The 10,226-nt window shown below is 34.4% G+C and overlaps 1 long non-coding RNA gene across 2 annotated transcripts in view; it reads left to right on the top strand.

Moving 5' to 3' along the window:
- Positions 1-2,389: 2,389 nt before the first annotated feature.
- LOC131953832 (uncharacterized) overlaps positions 2,390-10,226 on the top strand; it is a 70,496-nt gene continuing 62,659 nt past the window's right edge. Inside the window, exons 1-2 of one of the 2 annotated variants that reach the window (XR_009388691.1) lie at positions 2,763-2,939; positions 8,736-8,766. This is a non-coding gene — a long non-coding RNA (uncharacterized LOC131953832). Of the gene's footprint in view, positions 2,704-2,762; positions 2,940-8,735; positions 8,767-10,226 lie in introns of those variants that run through there. The other variant, XR_009388692.1, reaches the window with a different exon arrangement.

Genomic DNA, 10,226 nt, shown 5'->3' with positions numbered 1-10,226 from the left:
AGGGTATTGTTCTATCTAGGCGCTTAGTGTTATTGTTCTATCTATAGGTCTGAAGGTATTATTCTATCTAGACGTCTACTCATATTTTTAGAGGCCTACTTATACAGTTACATCTAGAAGCTTACTGATATAGATATATCTGGATACCTACTGATATAGTTATATCCAGAGGTTTTCTCATATGGTTACTAAATCTAGTGGTCTACTGATATAGTTATACCCACATGTCTACTGATATATAAAGAGGCCTACTGATATATCTAGGCACCTACTGATATGGGTATATCTAGAGGTCTACTTATAGAGTCATACCTAGTGGTCTACTGTTATAGTTATATGTGCTATCTAAAGGCCGACTGAGGTATACCGATATATCAAGAGACCTACTGATATTTTGTTATCTAAAGACCTACTGAAATACTATTTCTTACTTATTATTGTACTGTAAGCACAATGTAGGCCTACATATAAAACTCACAAACTAACAGTCTGACACTTATTAAATGTTCCACTATTTAAAAAGTCTTCTAGCCTGCAAGAATTCCAGTATTTAACCAATATACGGCTTGGTCATAAATTTAGTCCATTATTTGAAGTATGTTGGGCTTTAAAAATTCCAGTATTTACTCGCTATACGGCTTGGTCAGCCATTCTGTTACAACGGTACAACGCCACAGACATATACTGTTAACACACTGATGGACGATGCAACATTGTATTATAATCGTATCGAAGTATTTTCCCCTGCTGTTATCACTATTAAGGTTAGAATTGGAACCAAGTAGTGAAGTAGTGACAGGGTTAGGTCTATGAGTCCCATCAGAGGTAGGGTTATCGATACCATGGACGATCTTACTCTCATAGCTCTTTTTATTTTAGCCTAGTCTGCGTTTTTTTTTTTTTTTTTAATTTTCGGGATCGTACACAGATTTTTAATGACAAAAACAGGCAATTTGTACTCATATAATGCTATATAAAATGTCCATTAGTCACCCCCCCCCCCCATCTAATATACTAAATCCACCCCCTCATGACAGACAGTCACAAGCCAAGCCCTTGCCTGCAGCTTGCCTTACTTGTGTTAGTGCTGATGTTGTCTTTTTTTTAAAAAATAACCACACGAACTGTTCTAGCAAGGCCCCGATAAATAAGACAGTAGAGTACCGAAAACCTCGAGAGAAAATAAAACCGGATAAATATCAGCTAAAGCATTAAATAACATGTTTCTTGACCACCGCTTTACAATATAGACATCTATAACTAGATAATATAAAAACATTTTAAACCAACACCCCCCTTCCCCTTCGTATTGTATACCTATATTTGCACAATCCTGAATTTTTTTTTTTTTTTTTTTTTTGCTAAGGCTTGGGACAACTCTACTTTACAATAACAATACAGACGTATGAATGAATAGAACTTACACACTCATGAGTTAATTTTATTGATAGGATTTCAAGTGTGTTAACGTTTTTTTTAATTATTTAAAGTTGATTACAAGAGGAGGTTAAAATCGTATATTTTGTTCAAGATTTTCGTATGTGTAACAGACTCTGTGATTGGCCAAACTATTTGGGTACACGGGCGTGTTCAGACATTTCGAAAACTTTCATGAGCCGAGTTGAGCTTTAGGCCCTATATAGATCTATATATAAAAAAATGTTCTGGGGAATAATGAGGAAAATATCAGCGAGCGAGTTGTGTGCGACACCACATAGCACGAGCGAGTTGGCGAGGCGCGCGGGCTCGCGGCCTTGGATCTACGTACCGGTGGTGTTGTGGTACAAGTTTTATTTTTTTAAATTGTTCACTAAAAAAACTAAGTTTTAAAATTAATCCAGTGAAATACAATAATGAGGAAGTTATACAACATCACGGCATCTAGGTAGGAGGTTTTTATTTGCAAGCATGAATCGTAATTTTGTAAAAAATAAAAAAAAAATATTTTTATATGTCACGTGTCAAGGATTTTCTGCTATAATGGTTAAGCTACACACCCGAAACACATTACGTGAGAGTGACGTCTGGCCGGTCCAGACGATGACACATGCTGAACACACCGCCAGACGCTTCGGCCGCTGCAGTGTTGTGTTTTTTTTTTTTAATCTATTTTTAACGGTTTTTATGTTGAGTCTTTCCTCGCCCGTTTCTCCCATGCCCGCCATTCAAAAATAAAAGAATGATAATACGGTGGCTAACACAGATGACGAAAGCCACGTAAGATATAATGATATCGACCAACCAGCGAGCGGGACCCACCAGCCCTCTCGCGGCGTAACTCCGCCCATTCGGCTAGAGGTCACGACGCCATTGTGGGTCGACCCTCCGATTTCCCACATGCAAATGAGGCAGGTGCCTACGTCAGTGTCTATGTCAGGCTGACCTAGACAGGCGAGTGAATCGCCTTCTTTTCGCCATTTTGGGCGCGGCGTGTGTTAGAATTGTACAAAACAAACACTGGTCTATCGTCCGCCCTCTGCCGGCTACGAAAAGTTAGACTTTTAAAAAAAACTTGAACTAATCTTCTAACATTCTTGTAATAAAGTATTTTTTTTTTTAAATTTGTAACGCGAAAAAAAAAAAAACTTGGCTGAACTCCAACTAGCAGACGTTTATCTCTGCATTGATATGCTAATTTAAAACCTATCCAGTCGACATGACTGGTAATTCGCGCGATACGTTTGCCGCTATTCTGCTAAATAGGTGAGTATCTTATGATCACTATTCGAGAGGTTATTCAATTTTTTTTCCAATGGCGGTTGGCGTGCAAGGGGGGAAAGGGAGGAGGGGGAAAGGAACCTGCACGCCGCAATTCTAGTTTAGCTAGTTCGGCTAGGCCTAGCTCAATCGATGGCTGAACGCTGACGTATATAATTTATGTGAGAACATGGAGGCAAGCAGAACGATGCTTGATGATGGTATGTCGATGTTTCAAACTGGTAATAGTTTTTTTTTTAAACTGCTAGCTTGAACGTGTGTTCGTACTAGTTCCATTGTTTTACCTCTGTTTAAATTTTAGTAGATGAACAGACTATCGTGCTGGGAATGTTAGTTTCATTTGTGATTCGTTAATTCATTTTTTTTTAAAAACAAGGCATAGCACGTAACGTTCGCCAAATTGATTAGCGTTCGCAGAAGGAGTTTCAAATTTAGGCGCGAATATTTTAAATGGTTTACGACGGGTTAGTGGTTTTATAAAACTAATTTTATTTGACTAAAACAAGAACATTAAAAACAGGGTTAAAGTTATTCTGTTTTCTAGCAATAAAATACTTTATTTCGACCGTAAAATAATTTAATTAAATTCTTCTGGAAATAGTTTGAGAATATAGCCTAAATACTAATTGTGTTGGCTATAGACTGTACATCTACGTTTATTATATGTTATCTGGTTAAAATGTATAAAATTGTTTATTATAGTTAACCGTTATGAGCAGATAACAAATGTTGCACTATGTGTACATCTACTGTGTAGTTAACAAATATTACCGTTATCAAATATTTACCGTTAAGAAATAGATTAGCAAATATGTCCAACTGAGAAAAATGTACAATTAACTAAAATTAACTTTTAACTAATCAGTAGTTCAAATTAAGTACACATACACACACATATATATATACATACAAATAAATAAATATATATATATATATGTATATATATATATATATATATATATATATATATTTATATATATATATATATATATATATATATATATATATATATATATATGCCCTTTACATAATGTACATTTAAAAGTCAAATTCTGTGTTAAGATATCCTTTGTTGTTTTGTTAATGAAAGCAGCTGTGACATATCTAATGTTCTCTGTAGAGGTCCACTGTATACGAGCTGTGCAAGGTTGACATTTCGTCACTCTATGTATAACACGACAACCCTGTGTATAACCTGACAACCCTGTGTATAACCTGACAACCCTGTATATAACCTGACATCCCTTTGTATAAACTGCAACCATTTGTAAAACCTGACAACCCTTTGTATAACATGACAACACTTTGTATGACCTTACAACCTTTTATGTAATTGTATAGCCTGACAACCCTGTGTATAACCTGACAAACCTTTGTATAACTGTATAACATGTCAACCCTTTGTATAAACTGCAACCATTTGTAAAACCTGACATTCCAATGTATAGCCTGTCAACTCTTTGTATAAACTGCAACCATCTGCATGACCTTACAATTCTCTATAAAAATATATAACTTTACAATTCTTTTTAAAACCTGAAAATTCTATGTATAATCAGGCAATTTTTTTGTATAACCTGACAATTTTATGTATAACCTTAACATGATATAATTTCAGGGATTTTACCCACAGTGATTCTAACTACCAGTTTTATATAAACTATTACCATCTACTTACTTTTGTGATAAATTTATCACAAATTTTGCTAACTTTTACAGTTATCTATACAAGGGCGCCGATTGCGTCGGGGTTTGGGTGGGTGGGGGTTCATTTGAAATTGTGTTCTATAGTCTGGCATGATTCTTTTTAAATAAACAATCATTTGCATATGTATAGTTACCGCGGTAAGGTAATTCTAAAGAAACGTATGAAGTCTGGGTCTTTGACTACAGTGGAGGGACTGAAATAAGTCTACAACACCTCAACGCCTACTGAGTATTATACAACGTTAGACTGCATGTGCAGTTTGATTGAAAAAGAGAAAAATATAGTTCCTTGTGTTCGTAATACACGTAATACATAGGTTGTACAGTTATTAAATGTTAAAATATCAGGGGTGGCAAGGGTCGGTTTTAGAATACCAAAATTGAAAACCCCTTTTATAAATTTTATTTATTAAACTATGTGTGACTGTTTACAAAGAATGATGGCGATAGTATGTGAACCCATAAATAGCACTAATATGTGAAGACATAAAGCTCATACATGTAGGTTGGTGGTGTGGGTCTGTTAACCTTCAGACATATTAATTTGTTTTACACTCTCACACACTCACACCACCCACACAAACCCCACAAACACGTCCCCCATACATACATTTATATACCCCAACCCAGAGGCGGATGCCATATGCCCTATGCTCTAGTGGCGTAGTTGTAGATATCTAGAGGGGAAAGTGGGGGGAGGGGGGCTTCTCTACAACCCCACACCACAGTTCCACCACACAGCGGATGCCCCACACCACTTGAAATCCAAATCACAATTCATCTGTGAATATTTTTAGGGTTTTGTTAAGTAGTTTCGGTCTTTGCCAATAAAAAATTTGTTTAGCGGTTTCCTTCATATATTTTGTAGGTATTTCTCGTCAAATAGTTTTAGAATTTCGCTTCGTCAAATAGTTCTAGAATTTCGTTTCGTCAAATAGTTCTAGAATTTCGTTTCGTCAAATGTTTTGTAGGCATTTCTCGTCAAATAGTTCTAGAATTTCGCTTCGTCAAATAGTTTGTAGGTATTCCTCTTCAAATAGTTTTAGAATTTCGTTTCGTCAAAAAGTTCTAGGCTTTTTTGTCACGTGACTCGCTGATCGATTTGATAGCAAAGGCGGGAAAACGGTGCCGCACTGATACGGAAACCGCCTCTCCCCTGACGTGTTTATCTACCAGGGGCGTATCTGGGCGAGCCGGACTAGCTTTGAACTTGATTATATTAAGTCCTTTAAAGTGTGCTTCTTTGACGTCGGTCTATGCACCGGTAGGCTATTCTGTGCTTTTTTTTAAAATTAGCTGAAATTAGATTATAAGGAAGAGAAAAGAAAGGCAGGGTTAATCCAGTGTCAAAACAAAAGACTGGTTAGCGTTTTAGAGTATTAGAAGATAAGGATTGTGAAGGGACACTGCGCGTATCTTGTTGATTAGCTGCCTCGGATTGCATGTCGCTGGTAATTTTTTTTGGTCTGAGAACTCATGTTTAATCTGCAAAAATGGTCGGTTTTCGGGATAATATTGTATACCTTTTAAAGATTGTGATTGTCTTTTGACTAAATAGTGTCTGTTTTCTGAAAGTTGTAATTTAACTAAATCTGCTTTATGAAAATTGTCATTGCCTTTTGACTAAATAGTGTCTGCTTTATGAAAATTGTCATTGCCTTTTGACTAAATAGTGTCTGTTTTCTGAAAGTTGTCATTTAACTAAATCTGCTTTATGAAAATTGTCATTCAACTAAATAGTGTCTGCTTTATGAAAATTATCATTGTGTTTTGACTAAATAGTGTCTGTTGTCTGAAAATGTCATTTAACTAAATAGTGTCTACATTATGAAAATTGTCATTGCCTTTTGACTAAATAGTTTCTACTTTATGACTAAATATTGACTGTCTTCTAAAACTTTTGACTAAATAGTGACTGTCTTCTGAAAAATTTTCTGCGGTAGTTTATAGAAAACTGTGCCCAGTGAAAATTATCTTCGTGTTGTTCTACTGACTGTATTTTGTTTCCTGGAAAATAAAATGGAATTAAATGATTTTATTACCAACTGCTGGATTTTTTTCTCTTTATTTTTAAACAAAATAAAACTTCTTTTATTATGTTTCATTTGGTACTTTAAAAATGTTTCTATTCGTCTTTTGTTTTCATGTAAATCTGTAGTGATCCTGTTGTTTTTTATGTTGTAACATTTAAACTGGAAATCGAATAGTCTGTAATTATCGAAGGGCTAGAAAGCTACACTAAAATAATTACCGTTACATGTAATTGCTTAATTGCCTTTACTGCACGAAACAGCAGTTAATATATAGCCTGTAGCCGTGGTGGGCTATTTACATGTTTGATGAAAATGTTTTTTTATGTCTGAGTAAAAGAATAGCAAGGATAGCTAACACTATAGTTCACACAGAGGTGGTCGTGTTGGTTGCCATTTTATTATACACAGTGAGGGGTACGGATGGTTGCAATTTTATTATAGACAGTGAGGAGTAGTGATGGTTGCAATTTTATTATACACAGTGAGTGAGGGGTACGGATAGTTGCCATTTTATTATACACAGTGAGGAGTAGTGATGGTTGCAATTTTATTATACACAGAGGTGGTCGTGATGGTTGCCATTTTATTATACACAGTGAGGGGGTACGGATAGTTGCAATTTTATTATACACAGAGGCAATGGCGTAACGACCATATTACCAAGATGGATAAGATGCAGGGGACCCTGATGCTCCAGCACCCCCCCCCCCCCCCGGGGGGGGGGCTGTGTTAATAAATCTAGCACTTTTTAAACTTACTAGTATTTCAAAGAGATGTGTGGTCCAGCCCATATAATAATAATATATTGTTAAACACAAATCTTTAAACTGCTGTTTTGTAATAAACATAGTAGATTCATACACTACAAGTAGATGTAGTTATAATTGGAGGGATAAGAATAATCTTCATAATTGATCAAGCGTAAGATAAGAAATTTGAAAATTGCGAATTTTTGATTTCATTATGGACAGGTAGCAATCATTGTAGTACTCTGTTTTAATTTTAATTTAGCTTCTGTCAACTTCCGTAATGGTTTAAATTTATAGCTTATGTTTTAAAAATATATTTAAATTTATAAAAAAGGGAAAATGTTTTTAGGTTAAATAGCGAACAGCTTTTTTATAATATAATAAAAGTATATTATTTAGTAAAATTATAAAATTGGACAGAAATAATTGAAAATTTTACAGAACTGCATTAAAGAGTGTCACTTATTTCCCCTGCTTTTGATCTATCTGCAGCCCCGATTACCACACAATTTTGTGTATGTTCGGGGGGGGGGGGGGGGTAAAGGCCTGTCTTTGTCCACGGGCCCTGGCTGATTTGTCCACGCCACTGCAATCTTATAATATTTTATATTGTGTTGCAGGGGATGGTAGCCTTTTGAGGAGTGTAGACTTTTCGTAATTTTTATTTTAGCGACTTTTCTGCTTGGGCTACTTCGGTGAATACACTGATACTACTAGATTACAGTTTATTTTCTAAACTTAACATAAGGATTTGTAGTGGGTCCTTGCGAATATGTACTCTGTAGTTTTCTCTAAAATATAACTCGTGTCATCTGTAATCTATTTAAAATCCTACCATTTCGTAACTCCGTTAGAAAAGAAGTTTTGGGGATGGCTGTTCATAGAATAGTGTAGAATCCGTAGGCTGGGTCTAAAATATTCTATAACCTTGTATGGTGTAGAATCTGTAGACTAGGTCTAAAATATTCTATAACCTTGTATGGTGTAGAATCTGTAGACTAGGTCTAAAATATTCTATAACCTTGTACGGTGTAGAATCTGTAGGATGGGTCTGGAAATATTCTATAACCTTGTATGAGATAGGACTCGTCCTCTGTGATGCATAAATATGCAGGGTCCTTAATCTTGTACTTTTTAAACACAGCGCTGTAACGACACGTGTCTAGTAGGGACGCGGCCATTTTGAATTGTCAGGTTTAGCCGGCTAGGCACTACACCATCTGCTGGTATTTTCTCTCTATACTTACACATTATCTATAGAAATATCACGATATCTTGAGAACTACATACAATAAACTTAAACGAAACAAGTTAGCACAGTTTTGATATATTTTAAACATCAACATAATTATATATGGGTGGTCTAACATTAGAGCATGCTGACTGTGGGTAACCTACTTGTATATAAGTTTATATATATATATATATATATATATATATATATATATATATATATATATATATATATATATATATATATGAATATATATGTGTGTGTTTTAGTGAAACCTGTTTCTTTCTTTTTAAGTTTGCAATGGACTTAGCTGACTTCTGAAAATGTATGTAATTTATTTTAAATTATAGACGAATGAATCAGCGAAAGTACTATCATTGCTTTGACAATCATGCTTCACCCGAGATGCTTAGCTAAAAACATGTTATTGTTAACAAATTGTTCTCAAATAAGTACACATTGAAAATCTATAATGAGGAAGTCAGGCATGTCGTACTGCATAGAATATTAAAACTTTAATTATTACATTTGCTGTAGTGTTCAAATTGTGATACCACTACAGTATTAAAGATATAATTTGATAAGAAAGACGAACTATGTATAAAGTAAGTAGACCAATTGAGAATAGACAAACGTATGTTTATATTTCTCTAATATAAAAATAAACATATTTGTCATGTAAGGAATTAAAACACAAAATATGTAAGATAATAGAAAAAAATAAAAGGAGAGTGAAGAAAAAAACAAATACTGAGTGAGACAAAGTGAACAAACGTACAACCAAAATTGGGAGAGCTACAAATCTACAACCCAAATTAGGAATAAAATACAACAAAAATTGGACAAATCATTTAACCAAAATTGGACAAATCTACAGCCAAAATTGGACAAATCTACAACCAAAATTGGACAAATCTACAAAGAAAATTGAAAATAATAGCAACCAAAATTTGACAAATCTGCAACAAAAATTTGAAACAAATCTACAACCAAAATTGGGAAAATCTACAACCATTATTGAAAATAAATACAACCAAAATTGGACAAATCTGCAACCAAAATTTGAAAAATCTACAATGAAAATTGGAAAAACCTAAAGATACATGTGGACAAATCTACATACAAAATTAGACAAAGCTATACCTTAGTGAACAAACCTAATATAAAAATTAATCAAACCTACACCCTAGTTGACAAACCTACAACCAAAACCGAAGACATTTATGCCTCAGGGACACAAACCTACAACTGAAATCAAATAAGCCTTTGCATCAAGGAGACAAACCTACAACTGAAACCGAAGACATTTATGCCTTAAGGAGACAAACCTACAACTGACATCAGACAAGCCTTAGCCTCAAGGGTACAAACCTACAACCGAAATTAAAACCGGACTAAACTGCATTAAAATCAAATCAAATCCGGACGAAGATAATGAGCTTAGTTTCCGTTAGCGATACCCAGAAATTTTCTCAACTCAAATGATTCATGTACCGCCAAAAAGCAAGAATTAAGGCAGTTGAAATAATGGTATATGTACAGCTGTTTATCACATATTGATGTGCGTAGTTCTGGTAAAAATATACTTAAATCTCAGCTTTGGAAAAAAAATAACTTTCATGCTTAAGTTTAACCAGTAATTTTTTTAATGAAGCAATAACAAATAAGAAAAAGCAGAACTATAAATATTTTAACCAATTACATTTTACTAAATATTTATTTTGAGATATTTTTCCAGATCTATTGTGTATGCTATTTTGCCTTGAGACCTTAGGTATTTAATCT

This window comes from Physella acuta, unplaced genomic scaffold (assembly GCF_028476545.2).
Source record: "Physella acuta isolate Inbredline_101_S28 unplaced genomic scaffold, ASM2847654v3 ptg000958l, whole genome shotgun sequence".
NCBI lineage: Eukaryota > Metazoa > Mollusca > Gastropoda > Physidae > Physella > Physella acuta.
Note: the sequence above shows the minus strand (reverse complement) of the source record. Positions and strands in the feature narration are given on the sequence as shown.